This window comes from Triturus cristatus, chromosome 2_1 (assembly GCF_964204655.1).
Source record: "Triturus cristatus chromosome 2_1, aTriCri1.1, whole genome shotgun sequence".
Classification (NCBI taxonomy): Eukaryota; Metazoa; Chordata; class Amphibia; order Caudata; family Salamandridae; genus Triturus; species Triturus cristatus.
In genome coordinates, this window is record NC_140581.1 from 458,869,614 (window position 1) to 458,883,289 (window position 13,676).

General features: G+C 41.7%; 1 long non-coding RNA gene and 2 other non-coding genes across 3 annotated transcripts; all 3 read left to right on the forward strand.

Moving 5' to 3' along the window:
• The first annotated feature begins 2,170 nt into the window (after positions 1–2,170).
• Positions 2,171–12,059, forward strand: LOC146865467 (uncharacterized). Its single transcript, XR_014970316.1, has 3 exons — positions 2,171–2,266; positions 2,864–2,987; positions 11,600–12,059. It is a non-coding gene; the product is annotated as an uncharacterized LOC146865467 (long non-coding RNA).
• On the forward strand, positions 2,501–2,637 carry LOC146865468 (small nucleolar RNA SNORA47). The gene has a single exon (XR_014977543.1). It is a non-coding gene; the product is annotated as a small nucleolar RNA SNORA47 (small nucleolar RNA).
• LOC146865469 (small nucleolar RNA SNORA47) lies at positions 4,669–4,801 on the forward strand. Its single transcript, XR_014977542.1, has one exon. It is a non-coding gene; the product is annotated as a small nucleolar RNA SNORA47 (small nucleolar RNA).
• Positions 12,060–13,676: the final 1,617 nt, after the last annotated feature.

Here is a 13,676-nt window from a genome sequence, read left to right on the forward strand (position 1 = left end):
GGTGGCTACTCCCAGAGCTGTGGAGGAGTTACAGGGCGATCCAGAGTCTGCAAGATACCAATTGGTACTTTATGCAGCAGCACAACAAGGGTGCTAAGCCAAGGACACCCAGGGATGTCTTAGCGTTGTCCCCTGGAAGAACTACGGTGCCCCGTTAGTCCTATGGGCAGTTGTGGGCCTGAGCAACCGGGGGCTGCCTGGAATGCTCCGCCCACCTTTTGGGGGAGGCGTGAGTAAGGGAGTGGACTGGTGGTCCAAAGATGGGAGGGGTGGCCCCTCCCAAGAATTGGTAAACACCGATTGGTGACAGCCACGGTGTAATTTTGGTCATCAGGCGGGCAGGCGGCATAAGGGTTGGCTTGCCCTGGGATCGCCCGTAAGATAACCCACCATGTTGGCATATTTGTTATGCAAATAAACCTGCCGCAATTTTCTCCACTAACAAGGTGTCGTGTGGTTTATTGATGTATTTTGCTGCATGATAACTGACTACTGTTGCGGATATTGGCACTATGTTTGTGTGATCCACTTTACACTGTCTGCCATCAGGTGGTCTGGAAAAGGATCGAGGCTCTGGAATTGCGCACTGTGGGAGTTGTCATAGGCTCATGACCGGCCTTCCTATAGACTGTACTTGTTCTGCACAGCTCTTTTACAGCACCACGTGCTATGTGTGGTGCAGTGCATATGTATAGTGGGGGTTATTTGATTGACATGTGTTTTGCTTTAAACTATTGCCATTGTTTTAAGGAAAAACAGCAGTCTCTTTCAGAGCTGGCTGCCCCCATGCAATAAGTTATCAGCGACCCGTCCATACTGTCTGTAAAATTAGTGTTCTGTATTATTGGCTGTCCCACTGCGCCTTTGCGCAAAGTTCCGAAATAACTTTGAAGAAACAAATGTGGCCCCCTGGCCGCTCCTCTTTTGGTTAGCACTAACCCAAGCGCGCTTTCGGTTTCAGAGCCTGCGCCTGCAGTAACTGTATGCCCACTAACCAATATTTAATGTCCATTTCACATTGCCTGCAATTTGTATAAAATGTTGTTAGATCTTGTCTGAGCACAACAAATAATGTAGGCATACATCATGTTAAATTTCACTGCAATCCACATTAAAGTGAACCTCGCTGCGCTGAACTATATGTCCGAGCTAACACTATACATTCTCAAAGTACGCCGATTTATTGCGCCAGGCATTTTATTCTAATGTTGATTGAAAGGCGGGGGTTCCTTTTGTGTTGTTTTGATCTTTGTTGATTGATATCCCTCCCAGATTTCTGACATTCACTTCGCGGAAAACAAATTACTCTATTATATTGCTAGGTTGTATAAACACTGCACAAAGATTTCCCTGCAGGAATAGCTGTGGCAGGTTTCCTGTGTGTAATGATTTGCTGATAGAAAATCTGATGCAGACTCTTAGTGATCAATAGAAAGTTATAGAGCAGACAGATAAGTTGAACTTTAGTTGGATACATCCCAAGTCACTCCAGATTTATCTCACAGGCTTGTGCTTATCCTTCTTTCTTGTGGTCTGATAGCAATGCTGGACCAAAACATGAAAGTGAAGTTTTAAAAGCAATTGAAATAATGAATTAGCATTCCTATATGAAACCCAGAAACCAGTAAAAGCAAACCAGGCATAATGGTAAACAAGCATTGGCATAGCCAATAGGTCTCGCGTTTATGCAAGTTTAAGCTATTGGCATTGTAAATGACAATGCCTTTTATTTATGTTTTAAAAACCAAAACATAAATAAAAGGAATTGGCGTTTACAATGCCAATAGCTCAAAATCACGTAAATGCGAGACCTGTTGCATTGCAAATGCTTGTTATTCGATGGGACTCGCTCCGCGGATTTGCTATCGTAGGCTTTCTATGTCTATTTACTGCGAGGAGATGCACTTTGCTTCTGTTTCCATTTGCCTGTGTGGAACAATAGTCTTTCTTTTATCTCATTTACCGAACCGTTTTCACATTAAAAAAAATAGATGTATGTAGAAAGACTTTAGTTCAAATATTATCTATACCCTTGATGCTTAAACACCACTTTAATGTCCTCTTTTTGAGATAAACTATTTTTTCGCTTCGCTTTTGAGTTTCTCCGACCATTTCATGCGACAGAATATAAAATGACAACGTCCATTTAGCCCATCCATGTCATTGTGTGGGCTGGGATTGCTCTGCGCGTCATGTGACATGTATTCTTACTTCCCGTTTCCGGTAGTTTACCAGGGTATCGCACGTGCGAGGTTTTGCTGAGTGTGTAAGTTGCTTATGTTTTTTCGCTTGGAGGTGTCTGTTGGTCGGTGTAGCAGTAAAATGTCCAAAACGTTTTAAATAACTTCTCGTTTTGCAGCTGGTTTATTTGCTCTATCTCTAGCTTAAATTATTTTAAGATTCTGCGGGCGTAGCGTGCTTGTCGCTCAGTCTATTAGTGGCAACGTGGCCTCTCACTGCATATTGGACTTTCGCATGCAGTACGTCTGCTTTCTGTTTTCGGAGGACTGAGAAGGTAAAGCAGTTCTTGGTACTGCTTATTACTGGTTATAGCCTCCAAAAGTAAAAATGATGTAAAAGCAGTACATGTTCTCTTCTACTGATGAGGGATTAAAAACTGCATTTTGCAAATACATTGGTTACCTTTTCGTAGTTTTACGTTTCGTTTATAGCTTTCAGCAGGCCTGTTCGTGTTCTACAGTATTGAGCAGTCCTATACATTACTCGTAATTATATATTCTTTTGTTTATTTAGAAAGGCCTAGCGATGTCCGTGACAACCTTTTAAAGGGCTTGGAATAGTAGCATTTTAGTTCCATGTGACCATTAATGTCTTTAAACCATAATTTACTTTTATTTTATAGGTTGTGGTGCCTCCCTACTTCAAGCGTTTTTCCGTGTTACATGCGAATTCCGGAAACAAATGCAACTGCTTCACAGTGCAACATGGAAGTGATATTACTCATCGTTCAATGGCTCACAACAAGGGTAAATTAACAGAATAATTGTGTTCAGGAAAAAAAAAATGCATAGCACACTTAGGAAATCCAGTTGGGATTAACGGGCATCCAGTTCACTTTCCTCCAACCTAAACTTAAAGGAGTAAAGCCATGCTCTGAATTCTGAATTGCGAGAGATGTTGATACAAATGCGAATTACGCTGCTGCATTTAATGTATTTCAACGCAGTTTGTGTATATTTCAGCAATGAATGCAGAATTTCAGTTGTATATTTGCTTCTTAAAATGCAATAGGTTCCCACCGCACACGACCACTTAAAATTACTCTAGCTATTTAGCTAGCTTGCTCGGATGTGTGCAGCTGAACTTCGATGCTATTTTAGCGATCTCCTTCCTGAGTGTATCTGTTAATTATTCAAGATCTGAGTTATGATTTTTATATTGTGACTCAGATAAAATACAAGTGTTGGATTTTATGAGCATCGGTTTACTTGCCGGTGCTAAATATTTAGATTTTATGCATATTTAATGTTTTCGGTTTTTAGTTATTATTTTGCCATTCAGTCTCACTTTTTCACCTGCTCTAAAATGTCAGAACAAACCACACTTGCTAAAAAAAAAAAAATGCACCAGAGCCCAGACAACCTTTATGCAATAAATGTAAAACCAGATTCTCTTTTTCTTTATTTTTATGAATTGATTGATTGAATAGCACACTCTGGCCTGATTACGATGTCCGTCGGAAAGCCTCCGACCAACAGTCTCATTCCCCTAGACCGCGTCGGAACCCATCGTAATTGTTGGTAGGAATTGTTTCTGACTGATTACGCTGCTCACAGTTGGAAGGTGTACCGTTCGGTCATTCCGTATCTATTCCGAATGGCATTCGGAGAACCCGAGTCAGTTGGAGCCGATTCTACAGCTCTATGTACAGCGTTTATGACCGATTACGTTGTAGGATTCCAACAGCCTGTCTGACACAAAAAAGCTGTCGGAAACTGACTTTGTGGGCCCCCCTTTATCCTGAGACCTCTAGTTTTGAGGTCGAGGGGGTACCCAAGGGACCCCCTTGTATAACCATGCACGGTGTGGCAGCCATCATAGGGTGCCTGTGACAGGGTGCAAGGTTTTCTGCTGACCCCCATTTTCCCCCATAGGAGCCTGTGTTATCGGTCAGAACACTGGCTTCCATTGAAGTCGATAGGAATCCTTCCAAACGGTGTTCGATAGCATCATAATCTGTCTAGAGGAACTGCTGACCGCGAGTTGGACGGAATCTAATCCAACAAGGAGTCAGGCGGTTTCATTTCTGAACGATATTCTAATCCGGCTCTTTGTGTGAATTATTTTTTAAGAGCAACTGAGCAAAAATCGCACACAGCAATATATATTGACCTTAAAGTACCTTAGTGTAAACTAAAGCCTAAACATCCGGTTGACCCATGTGAAGTTTCTATGTACTTTTTGGCTCTTGTAGTGTGGCACCTTTGCCCTAAGAGTGTTTATTGCTTCTTTTTGTACCATAATTGCCATTGCCTTGTCATTGATGGGTGTTGTGTTGCTGGTGTAATTCTGTATTAACTTTTCCTTTTAACTTTTGCCACCTTACTATTACCTTGTTCTGCACTTTTCCTACGTATTCCAATGCAAATAAATCAAGTGTGTTCTCCCCCACTAGTTTTATTCACTTTTTAAGCATTTTGAAGCATATGGAGGATTGAGAAAGTAATGCTGTTCTTTGTACTGCTTATTACTGGTTATAACCTCCAAAAGTAAATAAGTGCAAAAGCAACACAAGCTCCTCTCCTGAGAGAAGTTTTAATGCTTTTTGCATTTACAATGTGTGTATTATGGAATTTCTCTATTTCATATCAATATTACATTGGCTTACTGCTTTTTAAAGAATAGAATTATCTATACTGTTTATTTCAGTTGATTCTCAATTGTCAGTGTGAGGGACGTTGCCTACGTTTGGGGAACACATTTGTAAAAAAATATAGACATGTTTGTTGGAAAATCTAGAAGTACAGGAGAAAAGGTACATTTGAAAATGCAATTCTTGCAGAAAGTTTTCCAGTTCTCCTTAGGATGAGCACTTGTGTATTAGGCACAATGGTGCTTGGAAGCAGGGGCAGAAGCCAAAAGCATAGCCCAGTCCAATGCTCATGCCGATCGCGGCCAACTTGGAGCCAGGTCATCCCTCATGCGCTGCTCTGCGAGGCATTTAGTAAGGGCTTTTGAACACTGAACACACGCTCGTGCGTGTGTTCAGAGTTCAAAACACCAGAGAACACCCGCAATTGGCCTGTGCATGCGTGCGTCTTAAAAAGACCGCACGCAATTGGTCCAAGGCGGGTGATTGTCCCGCCTTCTTAGTTCCCTGGCCTAGGGTGCTCGGGAGCGAACTTTAGCGCGACTGTGTGACATCTGTTTTTGTTTAATTAACAGCATTGGCGCACAGGCAGCATTCCAGTGTCAGGTTACCATATGGAGCACGTCCTCACAAAAGTGACATCCCAGAGACCAGGGACTGGGGCTCAGCTGTGTAGCAGCATTCCCCACTCTGCCTCATTCCAACTTACTCCGCCTCACTTTTCTTTACGGTGCCTCATTCCACCTCATTGTGCATGAGGCTCAGCTTTGTAACAGCATCCCTCACACTGCCTAATGGTTCCTTATTTCACCTGTTTGTGCCTCACTAACTGATTTCGCCTCACTACGCATTATTCATGTATAATGCATACTGTATATACAAATCTGTACTGCGCTTTGAAGCCCACAGGGTAAGTATTGCGCTTTCGAAATGTATAGGCTAATGTGTAGTGGTGCTCCTCCTTTTACATACTGACCTGCTCTAGCTATTAGCAAGGCTCACAAAGGGGCTGATGTTGCCTACGGCTCATTGCTAACCCTGGGTTGTTTACGGTGGGTCTTGCTTTGTGTTTGCTGTTTTCATTATAATGTCCAATTGTAAACTTTACCAGTGCCATTTCTTTGCGCTTTATACTATGTTTAATTTACCGTGAGTGTAAAGAGCTTTATTACTGTCCTTGCAAGACTGCCCTCCCCTCACTGCCGCTTCCCCGCAGTTGCATTACAATGGTGTTGTTACAAGGAAACAGGCCAGCAGTGCCACTGTGACCTAAGCCAGACATGGCACCCCGCAGCCGAGCCCACACGCCTCATATTTACACTCTACTCAATGCAACATAAATACACTCAACATAATACCACTCAGTACCACGTAATTACACTTCACATAATTACACTCTACTCAATGCAACATACACTCCACATATTATCACTCAGTGCCATATAATTACACGCCACATACTTGCACTCTACTCAATACAACATAAATACACGCCACATAAAGCCACAGTGCCAATTATATGCTACATAATTACACTGCACTCAATGCAACATACACTCCAAATACCACTCAGTGCCACATAATTAAACGCCACATATTTACTCTACTCAATGCAACATAAATACCTCCACATGGTACCACTCAGTAACACATAATGACATGACACGTTTTACTCTACTCAATGCAACATACATACACTCCACATAATACCACTGTGGCACATTATACGCCACATAATTACACTCTTCTCAATGCAATAAATACACCCCACATACTACTCAGTACCACATAATTATATCCACATAATTACTCTACTCAATGCAACATAAATACACTCCACATATTACCACTCAGTGCCACATAATTACACGCCACACAACACTCTACTCAATACAACATACATACACTTCATATAATACCACTCAGTGCCACATAATTGCATGGCACATATTTACACTCTACTCAGTGCAACATAAATAGACTCCATAATACCACCTAATACCACATAATTACACTATTCAATGCAACATAAATACACTCCACATAATACCACTGTGGCACATAATTAGAAGCCACATAATTACACTCTACTCAATGCAACATAAATACACCACAAAAATACCACTCAGTACCACATAATTACATGCCACATAATTACTCTCTACTCAATGCAACATAAATACGCTCCACATAAATGCACTCTATACCACTAACCACCAATCAACATAAATGCACTCCACACCATGACACAATTTCACTAAGCATAATTTCACTCAACACCACAGTTCCAGGACACACAATTTAACTCCATACATTTCCAATACACACTGCATAATTACACACCAAACAACATATTTCAACTCCACAATCCACAACGTACCTCCAATCCACAGCATCTAGTGTCACCACCTGAGCACCAAACATCATTCACCACCACCATTTTGCATCAGCGCGCCACCTAAGCATCACGTCAGTCTGCCCTTGGAATCTGGCATCTGTTGAGTCTCCCCTAGAACAGTACGAGTAAAGTACAAAAAAACTAGTAGACATTTTTTATGTGAATTTTTTTTTTTTTATTTTTTTTTTTTTTTTTTTTTTTTTAATCCGGCTTTTCAGTTGTGTATATAATGTCTTAGTTTGTATAAAGGTAACAAAAATGCTTAACACTTTTTATTCTTACTTTTCAACATAGTGCACAACAGCCACAATGCTCTACAACTTAGCCAAAAGTTGTGGCAAAACACATAAGGTCCCAAAGGCGAGACCTATTGTCTATGCCAATGCTTGTTAGTAATTGCCGCAAGCAAGCCAGCATTGAATGAAGGCTTACACGTTGAGAGAGTAAATCTACATAACCCCTTCGCTGCTAGTCTTCCTCCCCCTCCTTGCTAAGCCTTTTTGGCTCTCGCCTGACCCAGCGCATGCGCTGATGTGGCGAGACTTATTGAGAGGGCTCCAAAAAGTGCTACCAGGCCAGCCTAGAACTACAGTGCGTGGGCGCGTGCGCTTGACCGCGATTACTTTCGCTGCCGCTTTGATGTTTGATCGCGATCACTTTCACGGCTGCTTGGCATAGCCAATAGGTCTTGCTTTTGGGACCTTATAAGTATTTAGTTATGCAACTGTTTCCTGGCTAAACACTTATAAGGTCCCAAAGGCGAGACCTATTGGCTATGTCAATGCTTGTATTGGCTATTTGAGGTAGTTCGCGCTTAAGCACCTCTAACTTTTTTACCACTTGAGGTATCCACGCCAAATTTGCGTCCTCTAATTCCAACATCATGGGGATTCTAAAGGTAACCTGGGATTGTGGATTCCCCTGGAGAGGACCCAGAAATTAGCCAAAATACAGTCAGATTTTGGGTTTTTTGAGAAAAATGGGGAAAAAGTGCTGCAAATGAAAGCGTCTGGTTTTTTTCCCTGCAAATGGTAACAAAGGGTTTGTGGGACCTGAAATCACGATTTTACCAGCTTTGGCAGACTTTTGTCAGAAAAGCAATTCTTTTTACACAGTTTTGGCATTTTACTAGGATATAGCCTATTTTTGCTATTTATTTTGCGCTTTCAACCTTCTTCCGGTTAATGGTAAAAATGTGTATGAAAGCAATAATGGATCCTGGAAAGCTATACATTTTAGAAAAGTAGACCACATTCTGAATTCAGCAAGGGGTCATTTGTGTAGAACCTTTAAGGTTTCTTTATAGAAACTGACAGTTAAATATAGGGAAGATTGAAAATTAGTTGAAAGACATTTGTGCCAGTGTTTTCACCTGTAACTTCTTCTAATTGTGACAGCTGTTTGAAAGCAATATACAGTTACATCCGCTGGACCTTGCTGTTTGTGGGGATATATAGGACTTGTAGGTTTACCGCAAACCCGACGATCCCACAGCCAATAACTGAGCTGCATCTTGCAATGCTTTTTAGGTTTCGGCTAGCGAAGGCTGCGCTTGCGAGATTAATGTTTTTCAGTAGTGGGGCTTGAACCCGCCCCTCTTCTCCATTCTCTAAACGGAGGCCAGCCATTGGAGGAGAAGGGCGTCTGTCCATTTAAGCCCCGTCTTTTTCGGATTCGGAGGTGTTTTTTAGTTTCTTTCTCTCTGGAATGTAAACATTCCAGCCAATGGGAAGAGGAGAGAAAGAAAAACACGCCCCCGAATCCGAAAATGACGCTGCGTTTCTCTCAGGCATTTCTACTTGACCTCGGAGAAAGATGGTGGTGTTCATGGGCGGAGCTGCAGCAAGTTACGGGGTGCCTTTGGTAAAGGTTTGGTTGCACCTCCAGTCTTGTGTTGGGTGCTGTCGCAGCCTACGGTTAGATGCCACCGGCAGAGATTAACGCCATTTTACAGCGCAGTGCAGTTTCTGGTGCTTTTGTGCTCCCAGTGTTGACATTTTCTTCTCCCTCTTTTAATAGCCACTCTAAATTCTGCAAAATCTGTCATGAGTTGAAGAACTTTCGACGTGCGAACGGCAGGATCATTATTTCTACAAGCCATTCTCCCTCGTCTACAAGGCCGCCCATCCCTCCCTTGCTCTCGGCAAAGAAGTACAAACATGGCGTTTCTCATGCAGGGCCTGAGCTCTCTGTCTCTGATCAAACATTTCGTAACCGCAAGCTGCCACTCATTTCCCTCAAGCTCCTTAACCCGTTTTTTCTTGAAAGCAGGACTAAGGAGCTTGGCAGCGCTCTCACGAATGAGGCCATAGCTGTCAACCTGAATGAACCGCTCGGCCCTTCCAGGAGAGGCCTGCCTGGCGCGGCGCGTTTCATCCCCGCCACGCACTTCCGTAATACCCGCGAACCCTCACGCGACGTCATGCCAGCACCTCCCTTATTGCCTTCGGCCTGTGAGGCAAGTCGTACTTCTTCACCTTACTTACGGCATCGTTACTTTTATCACAATGACCGCCAGCTGCAGCTTCTTGAGACTTGAGAACTTGTTCAGTAACATTAAATGTTTCCTATTAATAGCTTCATTGCGAGTGGGGCGGAATCTCCTTTGCTCCCGGATGTATACATAGCGCCTCTTAGGAGGGTCATGCAAATTGTGCTCAGACCCTGGTTTATACACGCGCTATTTCCTCCAGGGACCATGTGGCAGTACAGTGCAGTCACCTAATCTCGCCTTAAACACATTAATGGTGAATCTGACCTTGTGTAACGTCAGCTGGTGCGTATGTAAAGTGCTCCAATGCCATTGGGCCTAGTTCGCCTGTTTAAAACTGCATATAAAAATAAAGCGTTTTGACGTGTTCTGTGAAAATTAATAACTGAGCGAGTTAGCATCATAATGCGGTGCATTTTGTGATGGTATTGCTTAATTAGTTTGTCATGTTAATCCTGCATGGACAAAGTTTTACACCATTAGTACCAGTTTAACACGCGAGTACAGCCATAAGCAACAAAGAGACCAGTTAACATTTGAACAGGGTCTTCTAATACGCAGCAACAGTTTTTCGCCACCGTGGAAAAAGTTTTACTTCTGCCTTTGTCAGAAGAGAATTTTCAATCATTTCCAGTGTGGGAAGAGACTGCAGAGGAGCGGTTGAATAACTTTAACCATGTATGTTGATGTGTGCACACAGATTCACAGGTCATCCCAGCCTTGGAACTGCTGCCTCTCGCGTAATTCCATCCCCTGTATGTAGATTTTCAGAAACGTGGCAAAATAAGAGCCCTGTTAGAATCCAAATTGGGATATAAATACAGCCCCTGAAATAATCAGAGGGTATAGGATCTCTGATGTGATGAGCAATTTGCCAGAGAACGTCCCCTCACTGGCATCAAAAGGATAAATGGATTCTTTTTCTGGACAAGTAGATATTTATTTTTAATTTCATACCTGCACTGGTCAATTTCTGACAAACAAAAAAAAATATTAGAGACACTGCTTGGAAATTCAGGTTTCCTGACCACTTCTGTACCAGGGAAAGACCTTTTGGCGCAACAATCCAGATCAATAAATATTGTAGGTGGTCCTCCACTTGAAATGTGGAGGTGCAACTTCTGCAGACCCAGCGGGCTGTCCATCTAAGGTTAAACTAGCCCCTTTGTGAATATTGGTGTATTTCTATGGAAGGACCCTTCATTAAGGAGAATGATGTCACTGATGCAACACTGGTGCACCTGTCATTCAGATTCATATTTCACAATATGTGCAGTCACTTGGCTTGTCTTCCCATCTCAAGACAGTAGTCACTCGCTGTAGATGCAGTCTTTTCATTGTTTGTCTGAAAATTATGGTACCACTTGCCTACTTTTTTGTAGTAGTACAAACACTTCTTTCATAGAGCTGAAAATTCATCTGTTTCAGTAGCACTGCACATTATTTACACTGAGTCTTACATATTAAGTCCTAGTGCCACGATTCCTTTAGGTAAACATGCAATTACCAGTTTTTAATTTGATGTAATGTTGAGTCACTATGTTGCACTATGGTTAACGAGGCTTGCTGCGCTTTACTGTCCGCATTAAAGCCCAAATGTACATGCAAGGCTTTTCTGGCAAAAAAATAGAATGTGAAAGCTGTTTGAAGAACTGGGTGATACTACAGCATCCGAAGGGCAGACTGACTCTTGCATATTCTCTTTGGAAAGCAAACGGGAGTGGTTTAATTTGCCAAATGCACAACATGTTGAGTGTTGGCAACAATTAGAAATATTGATTTCTTTTGAATTAAGATTGCCATACTTGACAGTGTTTTTTTAAAATGGATTAAGTGATGTGCTTTCTTCATTCTCATTGTGCTTTCTTTATTCTAATAGATGTCAGCAATCATTACGGGATTCAGCACATGGACCAGGGGACCACTTGTCAAAAGCATCGTCTGCCTAGAACAGCAGTAACCAGTCCACGAATCGTGTACTCTTTGTAACCATGATCACTTCTATTTTAGATTTCCTTACTCGAGCATTATATATTTCATAAGTTAATTGAGAGTTGTGCAGTCAGAGCAAATTTGTATGGAACCACAGCTTCATTGGATATCGTAGAAACTTTAAAACAAATCCAAGATGAACTGCAAAAATGTGAAACCATCATACTCCAAACAACTATTCACAAAATGTAATGGGTACATGGTAAGTAAAAGCAGGTTCATGGGTATGCTGACTTTTCCTTATTTCTCTTCACTCTTAATCCTACTTAATTCTCTAAAACTTTCTTTGTTGCACTCTGAATCATTCTTTTTAATTTTAAAGGAAAAATAAATATTTCAAGATTACATTTTGTTGTGGTGTTCTTTCAAAGAAGTGAATCAATAAAAGCCATGTTAACAGAAAGGTATGCAGTTCCTGATATTAACGCAGTGTGTGTTAGTCACTCAGGTCCCAGGGTGATGTTGTGAAAACAATCAGGTGGATCGGAGTAGAAGGTACTCCTTCTGGAAAAGAAGACCCTCACACACCCAACAAGCGGGTGTCTTGCTTCATCACCGGGTCTTTGCTCCTTATCGGGCCGGCAGTGCAATGCCCGATCAGGCACCCCGAGGGGGCCTTCCTGTCGGAGATCTTTATTTCCAAACGCCGGTGAGTGAGGTGTGTGGGGAGAACAGTTAATTATGATAAATGGTGTAGCTGCAAGTGAAGTGAAAGATAAGTGTACTAAAACAGGGGAAGGTGATCCACTTCAAACAATTTTAATAAAGTATGGTCACCACCCTGATTAAAAACAATCTGCACATCTCTCGCCATTAGGTATGTGAGTAATATGTGCTAAAGGGATAAAAAGGTCGACATGTTTCTTGCCTAGGATTATATTAAATGGCAATTCTTCAGGACCAATAAACGAGCATATACGGCTACCTGCACCTTTTTGGTGGTGGCCACAACCTCTAAGAGGTGTCAGTGGTGGCCACACGTACAGCACCCTAAAAACGTGTGGTACCGTGAATACCAAGAACACACAACCCTATTAGGCTGTGGAGAAAATGAGGCCAGGGTAGGAAGGCACTAAATGCTAGTGTCGATTTCGTTGTGAAAACGTTACCGTAAACTTAAGACCCCGCCAGCCGCTCAAGTCTGTCAATAAAAGCCCTCTAACATATAGAAGGTAACGGTTTGTTCCAAATTAAGTGGAATCAAGGTAGTTCAGCCAGGAGACAATTTAATTTCCCCTTCCAACAAAATGTTGACAATATGATGTAAACTTTTACTTCCATTTAGAGGTCACCTCCCCAACAAGTTATCAAAATGTGTAAGGATGGCAGATGATTCCAGAGGTGATGCTCTGGAATAGTTTGTTAAATTGTTGAGCCGGTTGTTACAGGAGTACTCACAAGTTTAGGATATCAGGCCAAGCGGTACACCTACCAGACGTGCAAAACAAGAATTCTCTGTCTGAAGCTCCTCTATCTTATTTCACCTAGCTTTTGCATTTCTTTTTGACGTATTCTTTGTCTACTGAAGCAGACTGTAGCACCTTACTTAGACTGCTGGAGAGAAATGTAAGTGTGCTTGCAGAAATTATATTTCTCTCGCCCATAAAGGGGTTCAAGACATGCATGCACAAAATCTTCTGCTCCTAGTCTGCTATATTTGTTTTTGGAATGTATCCTAACAATGGTTCATAGTGTATACAAAATATTCATCATACAGACATATTTTAGATCACATACATTTAAATCACACAGTGCTCAACACCTGAAGAATTGTGAAAAATAAATAATAAAGAATATGGCCCGTGTACAAGAAACCATTTTAATTATAGAAATATATAAAACATTCTTTATAAAAAAATATAATATCGTGAGGCCCAGACATATAGGCTGGTACATATAACAATTATTTAAACATACAAAACCAGACAAATGGCATACACAAAAAGAGGTTACATAAAAGTCGG